The following is an 18,138-nucleotide window of genomic DNA, read 5'->3' on the forward strand; positions in this document are numbered from 1 at the left end:
CGTTGTGGAATATTTTGAAGTGGATGGTTGCCAGTGACTAACTCATTTGCATTTTGATCTTATATGTAGCACAACTGGATTACTTCTTGAATTGAACCCAGCATTTGGTTGCAAAACATAAATAATGGTTGCCTATCTATGGCACAACTTCTATATGGAATACACTCGGACCTACACTTGGACCCTTTTTCTGATTTCATTCCTGGAAACTTGTACTGTTTCTAAAAACTCTTCTTTATGCATCTTGTTGCATTTCAAATGCTGAAATAGTGTTGGAGGCAGGCATGGTAAAGATGGTGCTATAGATGTTAGTATTTGGCTTCTGATTAATATTATTCCTTTTTCTAATAAAATTAGTTCCACTAATGCTAGTTTCTATTTGAGTATGGACTCATAGTATGCCTACTGTGCTAGATATGGTGGATCAGTCAATCAATTAGAGGTAGGTGGTCCCACAAATCATTTGGCCCTGTGCCATGAATTACTGTATAGCTGATAACCAGCATCTTGAAATGTATCAGGTAAGCTAGTAAAAAACCAGTGCATGTTGTGAAATAGTGGTGTTATACAACTACCTATTCCACTGTATAATCATAATAGTAAAGTTGGAAGGGACCTTGGAGGTCATCTAGTCCAACCCCCTGCTCAGGCAGGAAACCCTATATCATTTCAGACAAATGGCTGTCCAATCTCTTCTTAAAAATTTCCAGTGTTGCAGCATCCACAATTTCTAGAGGCAAGTCGTTCCACTGATTCTGTCAGGAAATTTCTCCTTAGTTCTAGGTTGCTTCTCTCCTTGATTAGTTTCCATCCGTTGCTTCTTGTCCTGCCTTCGGGCGCTTTGGAGAATAGCTTGTCTCCCTCTTCTTTGTGGCAGCCCCTGAGATATTGGAACACTATCATGTCACCCCTAGTCCTTCTCTTCATTAAACTAGACATGCCTAATTCCAGCAACCGTTCCTTATATGTTTTAGCCTCCAGACCTCTAATCATCTTTGTTGCTCTTCTCTGTACTCTTTTCAGAGTCTCAACATCTTTTTTACATCGTGGTGACCAAAACTGGATGCAGTATTCCAAGTGTGGCCTTACCAAGGCATTGTAAAGTGGCATTAATACTTCACGTGATCTTGATTCTATCCCTCTGTTAATACCGCCTGGCACTGTGTTGGCTTTTTTGGCCGCTGCAGCACACTGCTGGCTCATATTTAAGTGATTATCCACTAGGACTCCGAGATCCCTCTCACAGTTACTACTATTGAGCAAGGTACCCCCTATACTATACCTGTACATTTGGTTTTTCTTGCCTAAATGTAGAACCTTACTTTTTTTCACCATTAAATTTCATTTTGTTAGATAGCGCCCAGTGTTCAAGTTCCACTTCCGCCTTCGTCCATGTTTGACGGAGGCGGCAGATCTCCAAACGGGCTGCGCGCGCAGCTCTCCAAACCGCCGCCGCCCGTTTGGAGATCTGCCGCCTCCGTCAAACATGGACGAAGGTGGAAGCTCTGCAAACGGGATGGTGGCGGTTTGGAGAGCTACGTGCGCAGCTCTCCAAACTTCCGCCACCCCCGTTTGGAGACCTGCTGCCTTTGTTCGTGTTTCTTTCGGCCCCGAAAGGCACCAGCTCTCCAAACCTCCGCCTCCCCATTCTCTCAATGGGACTTTTTTACTCCCACTTTTTTCCCCCAGAACGGCGGAGGAGGACTGGGAGCTGCAGGAGACGGCTTAAAGAGCCGCATGCGGCTCTGGAGCCGCAGGTTGCTGACCTGTGTTCTAGTGCAACCCCTGCTCAGGCAGAAAACCATATACCATTTCAGACAAATGGTTGTCCAATCTCTTCTTAAAAACTTCCAGTGTTGGAGCATTCACAACTTCTGGAGGCATTCTGGATTAATTCACATGTTCCTCACATCTTAATATACAGGCTGATATTCCTTCAGGTATATTCCCTTGAGATTTATCTGCACTGGACAGTTGTCCTGTTGCAGAATGGACCAATAACCATTTTTACAGAGCAACAATAGATGATATTGCCTTGTATTCATTGTATTTAATTATAAATGCAACCTTAGGCAGATTTTCCTGTTGTGTTTGAGTAACACTCTTTTCACCATTCTTGCGAGTCCTTCTTTCTCTGCAGTTAGCTTTCCAATGAAAGTTGTAGTAGCAGAAGTTTGCTTTAAAACAAAATGTTGCTGATTCAAGATCCAACAGAAACATGATTTTTTAATTATTAATTTTCAATCCCTGAATTAGATACTTTCCTCTAGCTATGTTATTTTTAAATGTCCAGGAATGCATCATTTTTCCCACCTCAGATGGAAGGATTTCATCTTTGGGAAGTTGTTTCATGGGAGTATAGTGTATATGTTAGCCTGCATTGCAGTCTGAATAGCATGTGATCTGTTGCCAAAGTGTCTCAGTCTGAACAGAATCTTTCTAAACTAATTTAGAGTCAAGCAAACATGAGCAAAGGACAGGAACAGTTTAAGAATATTGTGCAGACATCCATAAAGTTATGACAGTTGGCCTTCTAGCAGTATTAAAAGCTTGAATTAATATGCAATGGAATTATTGGCTATTTGCTACCAAATTTATGAATGCAAATAAAAACTTGACACAAAGATTAGTAATTTTGTGAAAATGTGAGTCACTTAAATGGCAATGGTTGCATATCTTGAATTTTGTAAATAGATATTTATCAGTGGATAGAAATCAATACAAATTTATATTTACATACATATTCCTTTTATTCAGGAACATTCTTGAAAAGATTACAAGTAGCCAAATATATTTTGTAAGGAAAGAATTTTAAAAATTATCTTGATCCTGAGGCAGGCCATAAAGAAAGATACAAAGATTACATAAAAAGCTGCATGTCATAAAAGTGAAGTAGGACATAAAATTGAGGCATGAAGAAAATGCGTGTATTAGTTAGAAGAAGAACAAGGAAATGGAAAATGTCAAACCACACATTCACCCGTGGGTCACATCTAGTAAGCTGACACAGAATGCAGTTACAGCTAACCACATATGTCTCGCTTGTAGCTAACCACATGCATAGCACAGGAAACTTAAACGCTAGCAAGACACCTGTGACCATTGTTAGAAACAAGGTTGCACGATATTTAGCTATAATTTCACACTGCAAAGGGGGGCTAGAGATGGGCTAGAAGGGGGCTTAGAATCCATGTAACCAATCAGAACTCATAAGGTACATTTCCGTGTTTTGCTACTTTTGGAGGCTATATATGTACTTGCTTTTCCATGACAAAGGGTTCAGACATTGCCCTTGCTTTCTGTTCTGAACCTTTTGCGTGCAAAATAAAACAAACTTCTTTTGATTCCGAGGTCTGAGTCTCTTGATTCTGCAACAATCCAATGGATTTTACTGAAAACCTTGTTTTAAAATATGTTCTTTCTAGAATTTATTTGCTGCTCCAATTGAAACTTTGTAAGTAGTCTATATACCCAATTTTTCTAAATAATGTTAACTTATGGTTTAATATTAAATGTAAATTATGAATGGTACTTTATTCCAAAATACATAGATAATACTAGTAATAATTTCATAAAAAACCAAGTCCTAAATTCAAAGTTTATTTATTTAATTTACTAACAGATTTATATACCCATTCATCTCATATGAAGTATTGTTTATGGTGATTTTGCAGTGGCTCTTTAGAATTTCAGAAATACTTATTCAGAAAGTTCAGAACTAAACTAGGGCCCTCTAGAAATAAACTGCTTCTTAAATTGAACCTTCCTATTTTGCAATAAATTGCAGTTTTGAACAGTGACATATAAAAGAAAAACTGAAATTTCAAAAGCTTTATTTTTCCACTTGGTTTAATGTTAATGTGAAAGTTTCAAGGAACAAAGGCTAAAAAAAGGGCACAGCTGATATTGTGAAATATTTTTTGGCAAAAATTAAATAGAGCATGCTAATAACATAAAATAATAGGAAATACTTCTTTATAATACTTTTTAAATTGTCAGAGTAGGTAGCTCAACAATAGTTCTACATAAAAAATTCCATATATCTGAATTCTGATGACATCATAATCCCAACTGAATTACCTCAAACTGCTCTTGAGTATATGGTACATTAAGAGGAGCTGTGAACATAAATTGGTTATCAAGGCATTAAAAAGGGTCACGTGTTAGTCACAACACCCACAAGATTCTGAAGAAAGAGCATCTAATACAAGGTCAGTAGGAAAAGGAATGATTTTTCTTTAATTTTTCCTGGATTATTTGGTACACTTTAATCCCCCCAACACTGAATAAATTATTTTAGCATATCAGTATAAACTATGTAACATCTCCAATGTTTTACTATAGTACTTTACAAGGTTTTTTTTAGAATATTTATTCTTGTCTTTCTGCTTTTGTTATACCCATTAACAAAAAAAAATTAAGTAGATGGTGAAAATATACAACTTTATAGTTCCAATTATTATTGCTTGCATTCTTTAAAATATTTTTATATTCTTTAAAAATTGGAGAAAAAACCAGCAATTGATGACTTTCAGGTGTTAGTTCTGCCAGAATTGTTAAAGAGCATATTGTATATTAATGGACCTTGTCAAACTATGATCATTTCACCTTGTCTTCTCTCCTCCTTTTTATCTTTCTCATTTAAAAATACTCCCAACAACATTAACTTTTCTGATGTACAAGAAGAAATGCAACTAGCAATTCAGTTACAAACGTATAACCTGAAACAGAACTAAACCATGATCCTTTTTGGTCTTCAGTGATATCATAAAAATGTAGTTTGAATAGAAAGGCAGGCTCAAAATTATAAATAATTTTGGAAAGACATGCTAATATTTTTTGTAATATTCAGTCTTTGGAATTGGTTGCTCCCAAATTTACAATTCTATTTTTAAAAATCCTGTTTGAATCAGCTTCCTTTCTATAGAATAGAAGAGTTAGATAGCTTTGGTGCAGATGTATGAATAGGAATTTTCACACCATTTTTTATATGCAGGAAAAAGTGCTTGTTTGTAGAAATATCTTCAGATTTATTCTCAAACCTATTTCTTGATGCTGGGTTAATATTGAACGCTACGTATAGCATACTTCAGGTTTATTTATATATTTATTCCTTATATGTCTGTCTATTCCTGTCTTTCTCTCACACACAAACCCATATATAACCATACCCCCCATACCCAGACACACATAAAACACACACTACAATATTTCTTTTGTGATGAGCAGTGTTAAGCAAAGTACAGAAAGCAAAACAGAATGAGAAAGCAATCTAAATACCAAAACTATTTACTATCCCTTTCTGTTCTTTTCTGTTCTTATAAATCATCCCTGCTTCTACCAAGCACATACATTGCTTCAAAGATTATATTTTGTAATCAGCTGCATCCAATCTCAACTTTCTCAGTTTTTCCTTTATGACTATTTACATTTTTTTATGTTTATTTTGCAGTTCCTAATTCATTCTCCATGCTGCATGCTATGCTGCAGAATAGAGTTTTATTTTATTTATTGAATTTGTTTACTGCCTATCGCACAAGACTACTCTAGCATAAAAAAAAAAAAGCTGGCTGACTTCCGGTGGCGACGCGACGCTGAAAGACAGCCGTTTTCAGGCTGCCCGCTCCGCAGCTGTGTTTTTCCATCGTAAACAGCGCCGATCAGCTGTTTAGATGGATTTGAAGCCCCCTCCTCGGGAGAAGAGGAGGGGTGAGGCCCCAGGTAGGGGTTGAGCTCTCCGGGGCCGCCTGAGCTGAGAGCTTGGGCGGCTGAAGGATGAGCCCCCCCGAAGCCTGGGTTGCTCCGAGCTGCGCAGCGCCTCTGCTCTGGGATTTTTGGAGCAGAGCCAGGCGTTAGCAACCACCCCTGCCAAAAGGAAATACTTTTGATTATCAAGATGCAGGCAGAGCGGTACAGGAGGTCAAGGTGAAGTGGACTCTTTATTTTTACTCTCTAGCTCAATGGATTTTATAGCTTTAAAGTGAAAGTGTGTAATAAGTGAAAGTGGGGGAAGATGGCGGCTAAAACTTCTAAAGCTCTTCGGAATGCGGGGTCTTCCCTGGTGCAAGAGACCTCATTGCAAGCTTTGCTTCCTCCTGCATCTCCCCCGGTATTGACGCTTAAGGATTTACAAGACGCTCTTGGAAAGCATGCACAATTGATGTCTGATATGATGGATGAAAAGTTGAAAAAGCTGGAGGAGAAAATGGAGGAGAAAATGGAGAAATTGGAGAAGAAGATGGAAGAGAAGCTGAGAGCAATGAGGGTGGACATCTTGTCTATGGTTGAATCCGTAGCTGAATGTGTGCTACAGCTGGATATAAAAGTGGAGGATCTCAGTCAAAAGAACTCTATAATAGAAGCAAAGGTATTAGAAAATGAAAATATAAGGGATAAAATGGACGAAGAATTGAGCCTTGTTCAGTATCATCAGATGCAGTATGCTATTAGAATTAGGGGTTTAAAGGAGAATGGTAAAGAAGATTTAAAGCAGCTGATTTCTGAGGCTCTGGAAGGGGTACTGGGCCAGTCAGCATCTGAAATTGAGGGAAATATGGACAAAGTTTTTCGTGTAAATTCATGGATTGCAAGACAGAGGAAGTTACCCAGAGATGTGGTGGTCTATTTTACAAAGAGAGTAATTAGAGATGAAGTCATTCAAGCTGCTTATGATACTAATTTGGTAGTGGCTGAGCAAGAAGTTTTGGTTTTAAAAGAGATCCCTCCGAAGATCCTAAGGAGAAGGAAAGATTTTGCATTTCTAGTACAGGAACTTAAGAAACGTGATATTAAGTTTAGATGGGAGATTCCAGTTGGATTGGTGGCGACGCACGAAGGTAAAAGACATCGTTTGGTTACTGTGGCTCAGGCACGTGATTTTTATAGTAATGTGTTAAAAGCAACCCCCCTATCATTTTTGGAAGCTGCAAAAGGATACGGTGTGGGAAATCTTCAAGATGTTGCAGATAGACAGACAGAGGACAATGGTGTTGGAGGGGATCAAGTCACAGTCTCATCGGTTGCTGCAGGAGGCCAGAAGATGACGCGTGCCGCCCTAAGAAGAGCGAGACGAGAGCAAGAGCAAGACCAGCAGAAAGTTATGGAATCTTCAAAGTGTGCTTACAGTGAAGATGTGGGAGGAGAGCGGTCTAAAGAAGTTTTGGGGGTCATGACAGAGGTGCTCCAAAAGTTTTGGGGCGTTAAGATTGCTGATTAAATTTTTAGATTAGAATGTCAATGGAGTAAAATTATTATAGAGGAGAAAGAAAGTTTTTTTTTTAATATTTTACACAATTTAAGATTGATGTTATTTGCTTGCTAGAAAAGTATATTAGGGTTATGGACTTAAAGTATGTGTTGAACTAAGAATGGGTATGTAAGCTCCTAATTAACAACAAGTTGTCTTAGAGATTGCCTAAATCTTTTTTTTATATACTCTTTTTATTTGAACTTTTATTTGAACTTAAGGATGATTTGGAACTGCGAGACATTTGGCGTGATACATGCAAGAACTATTTTTGATCATAGTTTAGTTTGGTCGGAGATTATTAAGATTAACAGAGATAGGCGCTTTTGGCGCGTAACTGAGAATTTGTTTGGAAATTAGAGAAAGGTGGGAGAATGCAAATAGCAGGTGAAAGTTTTTTTTCTTTTCTTTTTTTTTTGAAATTAATATGAATAAGGACTGGGATTAAGAAAATTTATTTTGAGTAAAGCTCTTTTTCTGTTTTCCTCTTTTTCTTTTCTACTTTATTTGTAATATTAATATTGTTTGTACTCATTTTATATGAGCTAGAGAGAGATAGAATTTATAGTTTATTGTTGATAACATAGGGGTGTTTATGTTTGTTTTTCGATTTTATGCCCTGTATTTAGCTCTGGGAAGTCGGGGGGGGGAGGAGGGAGTGGGGGAGAGGGATAGGGAGGGTTGGATAGGGGTGGGGGAGGGGGGGATTAAAGTCAAAATGTATTGTAAAACTTTTTAAATAAAAAAACATGCCTGTTTAGATCAAATATACTGTTTTTTCCTATATTCAGACAGTTTCTAATATAGATTTTACTTATATCATTCAGCAAACAGATTGGTTTGTTGTTGTTAGTTGCGAAGTCGTGTTCGACCCATCGCGACCCTATGGACAATGTTCCTCCAGGCCTTCCTGTCCTCTACCATCTTCTGGAGTCCATCTAGGCTCACGCCTACTGCTTCAGTGACTCCATCCAGCCACCTCGTTCTCTGTCGTCCCTTTCTTCTATTGCCCTCAATCTTTCCCAGCATTAGGCTCTTCTCCAGTGAGTCCTTCCTTCTCATTAGGTGGCCAAAGTATTTGAGTTTTAGCTTCAGGATCTGGCCTTCTAAAGAGCAGTCAGGGTTGATCTCCTCTAGGACTGACCGGTTTGATCGCCTTGCAGTCCAAGGAACTCACAGGAGTCTTCTCCAGCACCATAGTTCAAAGGCTTCAATTCTTTGGCGCTCAGCCTTTCTTATGGTCCAGCTTTCACTGCCATACATTGCAACTGGGAAGACCATAGCCTTGACTATATGCACTTTTGTTGACAGGGTGATGTCTCTGCTTTTTAGTGTGCAGATTGGTTAGTTATATCTAATTTATTAACTTTTTATACATTTAGTTGATAATTGCTAATCCCTAATCTTTTGGCATACAAGCCATTTATTTTATTATGAATACTTTTATGTCACTTCATTCAGGAGAATATAAGTAGCTTACTAGTAGTCCTCAATTAATGACCACTCATTCAGTGAACTTTTGAAATTACGACAGCACATAATAAGAGGGCTTATGACTGCTCCCCAAAGTTATGGCTGTTGCAGCATCCCCATATCACATGATCAAAATTTGAGCACTTGGTAGCTCACCTGATTTACAACCACATAGGTGCTTCAACCCCCACCCATGAGTTGTCGGTGGGACTGTGACTATGTAGTTTTGAGCCCTGCACTCCATGGCTCCTGCTACCTAACTGACCTTTGGTATCTTCTTGGTCCCACTGCTGAACAAGCATATCCAACCTGGCCCTTTACAAGGCAGCTGTTGATCTAGGAAAGTTTCTTCCCAAAGTTGTGCATGGCAGTTTCCACATGAAAACTCAGGAATATGGCCTCATGAATATACTTGTAGTACAGTACTATACTACTTTTTTATTTCCTCTTTTATCACTTTAGGTGTTGAGGGAGATACAAAGTTCCAGTCTTCTGGCAGCCTCAACCTTTATTATTTCATGCTGTTTATAATAAAATATATAATGTACATCAGATTAAATAGCAATGTAATCTATAAAATTATAGTATACATTCCAATTCATAAAGTCAAAATAAATAATAGTCCCATATATTTCTTTGGTATCAAACATATTCCTAGTACCCAAATATCTGCTTAAAGAACCAAGATTCTAATAGCTTTTAAAAATATTAACAATGAAGGTGCAGCTCCTATTCTTAAGAATAGCTGGAGAAGAGAATGCTTGTATTTGGTCACCCCTGCCACATTTAATGAACAATAGTGTCACTTAAGTGCTCTTTTTATCTATACATAAAAATAACGTGATTAATGCAGGTGCTTAGCAATGAATGTTAGCTGTTGTGAAATTTATCGGAATGTGCTATATTTCTATGTGACTTGATAACCTCCCATAGCAATAATAAATATAAATGACACATCCTAAAAATAGTTTCATCACCACTCCTTTAACAAGCATGTGAGTGACAACTATTCCATTCACTGATTGTTGACTCACTTTTCAGGTGAAGTAAATGAAAGTACATATTACTCCGCTCATGTTCCTCCTTTTAATGACTATGATTAATCTAACTCTTCCCATTTTTCAGTTATTGCAACTCTGATCCCTGTAGCCAAGAAATAATGAAGTAGCTTAATGCCATTTCAGACTGAATTATTAAAACTATAAGAAAAAAAATAGTGGATTTTTCTAAAGCAGCAACTCATATATATCATCAGAAATGCTAAATATTAAATATACATTCCAATTCTCAGCATAGTTAAAAATACAAGACAAATATCTGAAAAAATATTTTTAATGCATGCTTTCTTAAAATATTGTTCTATATAATCCGCTTGGGCATGAACAAACACTGCACATTTTTTTTGTTTGAATATGTAATTGTTTATCTTCATAGATCTGATAATGCCACTTAGAAAAACCTCCTTGCTCATTTCTATGTTTACTTTTGCTGAGTTTTTTTCTTTTAAAAAAGATTTCGACTTAGCAGAAACAATATGTAACTAAACATTTTAGAAATTGAACAAACAATAAAATCAACAAAATGTGAAGAATTAAGGTATCTAAATTGAACAAGATTTTTAAAAGCAAAATATAGAGAAGGTAAATGAAGGCAGTTTGCTTGTTAGGTGGCCTCTTAGCTTCAGATTTTTCTTTGCTCTGAAAGTTTTTGAATCTGTCTGACAAGATATACAGACAGATTTGTTAACATATTTACTGTATATTGTCGGTGGATAATAAAGTAAAATACTTTATAAGAAATAAACCTACATAAATACAATATAAAAACAATCTAAACCCTAGTAAATCATTAAAAACATCAAAGAACATTATAATAGGCGAAGGAACAACAATGGCAGTGGGACAAATACAGCATTAAACCACAATAATGAAATAGCAAGAACTGAATTGTTAAAATGCTTATATGATTCTTACAATGATTGAGAAAAGAAAGAATAATTTAACACTGAAAAATCAATAATGTAGGTATCAGGTGAGCTCCTTGGGTATAGCATTAATCAACCACCTCTGAAAAGGCCTTTCTTCTGTATCTTACCCACTTGGCCTCATGAGTTGCCCTCTTCAGTTGAGTGAAGATCTTCAGTAAATATGGAAGGAGGACCTAGCTGCAGGCTCAGATTTAAGCCTTTGTAGGTTAGTATTAGCATTTTGAATAAGGCCTAGAAACAGATTTACACCCTGTACAGATGCTAAGCAGTAGCATAATGTGACTATATCAACCAACCCCAATTGGCAACTCATTTGACTGGTTTTAATCTAAATGAAGTTCCCAAATCACTTTCAGTGTAGGCCAGTTTATAACCAAGTCATTTATAATTACTGCAGGGATGTTTGTCCCAGCTAATTGTGACGTAAAAAGAAGTTTCAGCAATAGAAACTACTGTACTAAATATAAGAATGCCTTAGAAGGAATACAGCATTTTCTAGAACAGGGCTTTTCAACCAGTGGTACGGGTATCACCTGTGGTACATTGGCACCTGGCAGGTGGTACGTGACCATCCTAGAAAAGTCATAGCGAGGAAGGGGAATGAGCTGAACTGGTGGCAGCACCGCACAAGCCTGAGCGAGAGATGGCTGGAGCAGCAGGGCTGGCTGTCAGGGCTCAGTGGAAGCGCCAGGATCAGCACCAGGCTGCAGCTGGAGCTCGGCTCGGCGCTGATCCTGGTGCTTCTGCTGAGCTCAGAAGAAGCGCCGATCAGCTGGAATGTTGCAGCATCTCCAGGGTCTTGTGATTTACATTCAGATGCTTGGCAACCGATTCATATTTACAGTATGACGGTTACAGTGTCCCAGGGTCATGTGAAGTGACCAAAACCTGCTGCAACCACCAAGCAGACGGGGGGAATAAAAACCAAACCCCACCCCACCCCCACTGCCAATTCTCAACAGAAATGCTCACCACAATGAAAACCTCGGACAGGAGGAAGAGTGCCGCCAGGCAGGCAGGCGGGTGTCTTGCTCGGCTGTGGCTTGGGGACACTTTTTTCAGTGCCATTGTAATTTTGAACAGTCACTAAGCGACCTGTTGTAAGTCGAGGACTACCTGTACTTCTTCCTTTTTTCCTTTTTTTTTTGGTCATCAAGTTTTTGACAAAGTGGTACAATGGGTGAAAAGGTTGAAAAGCCCTGTTCTAGAAGATGACAGGCATCACTTTTACAAGAGAAAAGAATCAGAAAAGTAAAACTGTCCTTTAATCTTCCTGCAGTTCATTATCCTGCCCAGACAGTGGTACAAAACTTGAGTTCTTACCTCTATTAAATGAAAAGTAATAAAGCTTGAGTGACTTCTGCATATTTTATTAGTGCATGCCCTTATGTCTTTGAACTTCTCTTTCAATGGTTTTGTGTATGTGCTAAAAGTTTTGAGAAATAACTATCATGGAGCAGAATGTTACCAGCAGCATATTTTGAAATCAACATCCAGGTAAAGACTATGCTTACTCTGATATAAGATACATGCTTTCTGTTTCTACCATCTAGTTGATGGGATGCATGAGACAATATGTAGACTTGAAAGGTAGTCTTTAGGTGGAGATCCTATCTTATGTAGAATACCATGAATGTGATTAAAGTAAAACTGAGCCTTAGTTGTGCTTATGGCACGCTGGATATAAGAAAGGAAAATGACAGAAAAATACTATATTAGGTTTATGGACAGAAAGAAACTGGTAAAAATGTAATCAATATCAACAAGGATCAGTTAAGATTAAAAGAAACAGAGAAAACAGAGTTGAAGTGTGATTTTGAGAAAAAATAGAAACAAATGGAATAGAGGGAAGGAACCTCCAGCAAGAAGGAACCTCCAGCAATGTAAAATTAATTAAAAGAATAAAAGTTATGAAATCATTTCAGATGAAATTTAAGTGAGAAAAAGCTGAAAGGAGTATTTTAGTACTTTTAGGAATAATTGTGGAAGGTGAAAGATAGAATTTGAAACATGCTATGTATATTAGCATCCAAGAACCAATGGATGAAGAAAGTAATATATGTTTTATGAGTGAAAAATAGAAGAGCTCCAGGTACAGATAACATAGCAACCAATGATAAAATATCGATGTGGTTTGTTTAGTGTGCAACCTATACACAGGTAGTCCTCAACTTACAACCACAATTGAATTTCTGTTGCTAAATGAAACATTTGTTAAGTGAATTTTGCCCCATTTTATGACTTTTCTTGTCACAATTGTTAAGTGAATCAGTGCAATTCGTAAAATAATAACATGGTTGTTAAGTGAAACTGGTTTCCCCCATTGACTTTGTTTGTCAGAAGGTCGCAAAAGATGATCACATGACCCCTAAAACTGCAACCGTCATGAATATGAGTCAATTGCCAAGCATCTGAATTTTGATCATGTGATCATGGGGATACTGCGATGGTCATAAGTATGAAAAATGGTCATAAGTCACTTTTTTCAGTGAAGTAACTTGGAATGGTCACTAAAGGAACTGTTATAAGTCAAGGACAACCTGTAATATATCAGAACAAGTAGTTGAGTTTATGTAAATATTTAATATCTTAAATATTAAATAGGAAGAAATAAAGATACTGTAAGATATGTGAATATTGCTAGAAAGATAGTGAATAATACATTGTGAGAAAAGAATATTTGTCAAAAGTGGAAATGTATATAACAGCTTGTTTCTGTACATTTTTCTACATGGAAATGACAGTTAAGTCAACAGAAAGTTGAATGCAATGGAAATTAGACATTTAAAAGCGTGTTGGCAAAACAAGAGGTGGGGTCAGGAATGAGTGGGTATTGAGTGAACTTTGATTGAATACAAAATGGGTATCCAGTACAAAAGAAGTTTGTTGTAGTAGCTGTAGTCATGTACAAAGAGTGAATAAAGATCAAAACAAATATATGAAGATAGAGTGAATGGACTGAGAGTAAAGATTTAAAAAAATGTGCTGTTAGATGAAGTCGTTAGCACCCTCAAAAAGATATGAGAAGTTTTAGAACAAATTGTAACAAAAATTTTATTCATTATTGTATTTTTGCCCTCCCCCTTTTCTATATAACTCAAGGTAGACCAAGAAAGAGCAACTGGTCCAAATTCACCATTTGGCTAGTTCTCATTTATATTGAAATGGTATAATGGAGGCAAGAGTGGTTCGCAAAAATACAAAAATATGAACATATATACTGAATGCATTGATGTAAACTATGTTAGCTATATTTTTAGCTATATTCATGCCACAAATTCCTTTGGATTATTATGTCTTTTTTTTTGTCGTGCCTAGCATTGCTTACATCAGAATGGAATAGCATTTAGTTTAATGACCACTCATTCAGCAACTGTTTCAACTTATGACTGTACTGAATGAGTGATACTTGAAATCAGTCCTTCTAGCTGTGGCTATCGCAGAGGCCCTGTGGTGATCTGGGTGCTTGGTGACTAGCTTGTAATTGTGAGGAATAAAAATTCAACTCCAAGGGTGTTGGAAAACAAAACAAGTTTTATTGAAGCTTTTACAAAAGTGGTGGAACTCTTGGTAACAGCAAATCACAGAGTCCACACTTGAATCAATTTTGCATAGGTTTATATATCCTGTCCCGTACATCACGCCACAATTGGTCACATGCTTTCCAACCGCCTAGCAACCATTACAATTACCAGACCCTCCAATTTTTAGATCAAATGCCCCTTTTGTTCCTGTCTTATCTTCACTCCCTTTTCTGTGACATGATTTGTAACATCCTGCTAACTGGGGGTATAGCTTATCTATAAGATGAATTGCAACTCATACTGAATAATTGCAATTATAAAGGACTTATATCTTCCCTTGTTTTTCTATAAGAATGCCTGCTTTCCATCTGGAAGCTATATGTGTAACAGAGTTCAAGCTTCGGTTAAACATGGCTGCACTTTGGTTCATAGTTATACTTTAAAATATTAAGTCTAAGCAGTTTTAATAAAGAATAACCCTTATATAAATCGAATAATATGTTATTCATAAGCTCTATGCTATTCTACAATAGTGTGCACTATTCTAAAAGTGTGTTTTAAGTCAGTATATATAATTCCTCTTTATTCGTTCAGTTTATATCTCCTTTCCTAAAAGTACCTTAGCTAAGTGCCTCTATATGCCTATTCTTTTAACAAAAATGGAAAATTACAACATGTACATTTCTTGTGTACCTCACATAATTACAACATTGCAGTATCCCAAAATGATGTGATGCCCATTTGCAACCTTCACTGTCCCTTCCAACAAGCGAAGCCAATGGGGAAGTCAGCAGGAGGTTGCAAATGGTGACTATACGAGATTTGCTTAACTTTGTGGGATTTGCTGAACAGCAACCAGAAGTGCCAGGACTGCAATTACTAAGTGGCATTGTCACATGACATTGCACTTTATGACTGCATTGTTTAGTGACAGAAATTCCAGACCCAATTGCCGTTGTTAATCAAGGACTTACCTATAATGGGTTTGTACATATGTATGTCTCAGTTCAGACATGTCAAACTTGACGTCACGTGATGTCGCGCAACATATCGGAGCCTTTTCGCCATTGCCGGCAATGGAGTGGGCACAGCTTCCGAATGACACATCCGGCCCGCAGGCCAGCAGTTTGACACCCCTGGCCTATCCAGAAGCATATAGGTTGAGGGTATCAAAGTATAGCATGAATTATGAGGGCAGCTACACCATTCTAGAAATGCACTCTTTTTTCTAGTCTTTAGAATCTCATCCAGTGTTTCTTCCTGAATGTACACTTCATTTATAATGGTTTACATGAATCATTAGTTGTATCAGTTTACTGTTTTTCTCTTATAAAATGAAACAATGATTTATGGCTAATGTTTATAGATTATAGTACAAAGCAAAGTGCTTGGTTTGAGGTAAGGCTTCTCTCTATCTTGATCTGATTGTATTCTCCAATGTCTTGAAAGCTGTACTTGGAGATCAGTCATTTGTCCTAAAATAGCCTATGGTCAAAGCAAAAGCACAATGCAATTTGTGTTCCATTTTTTAATGCCTGAACATCTTTTAAAAATGCTATCTATGTATATTAAGACAACAAATATAAAAAGGCTTGCAAAAGTCATTTTGTACTGTGCAATATAAGGACATAACAAATTCAATTAATAGTGACAGTAGTCATTTTCATATTTATTTATTTAAACTTATACCCCATCAAAATCTGATGACTTTCAGCATCTTACAGAGTACATAATAACTCCAAGGTCCTTTCCAACTCCATTATTCTGTTATTCTAATATACAGAAATGAAAACATCCATGGGATGATTAAAAATAATAACATAAAAACCTCCCAAGATAAAGAAAAACTACAAAGGTGGCACAGAGTTTTGAGCATGCTTTATGTTTTGAACAATGTTTTGAACAATGTTTAAATTAAGAGAATGCACCCTTTTCTTTTGGAATTCCGGCTGAGAAGGTGTGAGTCTGATCTCCATAAAGAAGGCATTCCAAAATATTGGCACTAACGTGGAAAAACTGCCTCTCAGCCTTGCCTTCAGCTCTCCTTTAAAAAAAAGTTTTATTGTTTTTTTTTTGTCAGGGTTTGTATTTACAAATAATCAATAACAACTTCTATAGTTCCATATTCCACATAGTAGCTTTCCTTGATTTTCTCTTCTTCCAATAATATTCTCTTTTATCAACCTTAAATTAGTACATTTTTTGATAATTAACAATTAAATATCTACAAACATCCTCCACCTCATTATTAAGCTTCTTTTCTAATTAATCATCTAATCACCTTATCATAGATCCTGTTTTTAGAGTTCTCATTTAAATTTAATTTCCCCACAATATTCAAAAGAAAACATTTTTACCTGTCAAAATTTTATTAGAGTTAATTACACTGATATATTGAAGTTTTTCCCCTCATATGAGCCATCCCAACCCTTACATTTTTCATATCTTGAAACAGAAAGAACAAAGGACAGAAATAATATACTGTCTAAAAATATACCTCTTAAACTAGAATACATTTATAATCAATGTTTTATTTTTAAAGCATACTCAAATCTTCAAAATGCATTATATTTAAGTATTTAGTACATTTCCCTCATATAAGTCATCTCCAACATTTTTGTATTTCTCATATCATAGGCAAAAAATACTGTATTGCTTAAGAAGTCTATCCCTCCTAAGCTAAGATTCATTTGTATTCAAAATTTTATTTCTTTTAAGTCTTTAAGTATTCCATTAAATGAGTCCCGTCATCTAATTTCTTAATTCTGGCTTTAGCCCTTTCTCTCTTTTTTTGCAAGGCATTTTTCCTAACCAGTATGTTCCATTGAACCCCAAGATCTTCCCATGGTTTTGTATATGTTGTTGTCAATACAAAAGATAAGTCAATTAGAGTGTTTTTGTGGAAATATTCCTCAGAGATATTTTTCTTTTTTTCTCTCCTAGTTTCTCCCATCAACTTTTTTCTCTCAAGTTCTTGGAATCTTAATGTATAGGTTATCTTTTCCATGTCCAGTATTTCCTGGAAGCTTTTCTCCATCTGGATTACATCACAGTTCCTTCCATTATTAAATTTCATCTCTAAGTTTCTTTCCACTAGTTTATGTTCAGTTATCTATTTCTATTCCCCGTAAATTTAATTCGCTGCTTATGTTTAGAGGAGGGTGGAGCAAAGATCCCCCCCTCTCACTTTCGGAGGATTTTTACTTCTGGTTTTTTCCCCAGGAAAAATCAGGTAGAAGAGAGAGAATCAATATTCTTATCCAGTTCAATTACGCTGTTTACAATCACGCTTAAGTTAGTACTTTTTGGTTTCAGCTGCATGTAGCTTGGGCTAGACTCATGAATGACGCTAGCCTTTCTTCTGCTCGTTTCTGGAAAGCTTTCCCCAGACGTCCAGATCGACCAACATCTCCCCACGATTGGCAGGGCATCTCTCCTTTTTCACCTCCTGGGTGGCTTTTGGCCCATTTAGGGTCCCCAAACAAAGAAATCAGCTGTAGGGTGTGGAGCCCCGCAATCCCTCAGTTGTTACGCTAACTTTTCTTTCAATTTTAAAACTCAAATAGCTCTTGTATATACCGTAGTTTCAGGCGTATAAGACTACTTTTTAACCCATGAAAATCTTCTCAAAAGTCAGGGGTCGTCTTATACGCCGGGTGCTGAAAATTTAGGGACAGGGCTGGCTGGAAACCCTGGAGCGGATCTCCCATTTAGTCTGCGCAGGGAAAGCGGGACCAATTGGAGAAGAAGCTGCAGTCTGTGATTTTTTACAGGCTGGGGTCTGGGTGTCTTTCCTTCTAAAGTTGAAGAGCAGCTGCAGTCTGTCCCAACTTGAAAGGCAGGTGGGGAATGCAGCAGCCAGAGCAGCTGCTTAGCTCTAAGGACACATTTGACTCAGGAACTGGGCG

The 18,138-nt window shown here is 37.0% G+C and overlaps 1 protein-coding gene across 3 annotated transcripts in view; it reads left to right on the top strand.

Annotated features, from left to right (window-relative positions):
* The window catches only part of SGMS2 (sphingomyelin synthase 2), a 38,185-nt gene that overhangs the window by 8,855 nt on the left and 11,192 nt on the right, over positions 1-18,138 (top strand). Inside the window, exon 1 of one of the 3 annotated variants that reach the window (XM_081333358.1) lies at positions 12,130-12,203. The exons of the other annotated variants lie outside the window; for them this stretch is intronic. The gene's annotated coding sequence lies outside the window, so the exon portion shown is untranslated. Of the gene's footprint in view, positions 1-12,129; positions 12,204-18,138 lie in introns of those variants that run through there. 3 annotated transcript variants of the gene reach the window in all.

This window comes from Vipera berus (genome assembly GCF_964194415.1).
Source record: "Vipera berus genome assembly, chromosome: 7".
NCBI classification, from domain to species: domain Eukaryota; kingdom Metazoa; phylum Chordata; class Lepidosauria; order Squamata; family Viperidae; genus Vipera; species Vipera berus.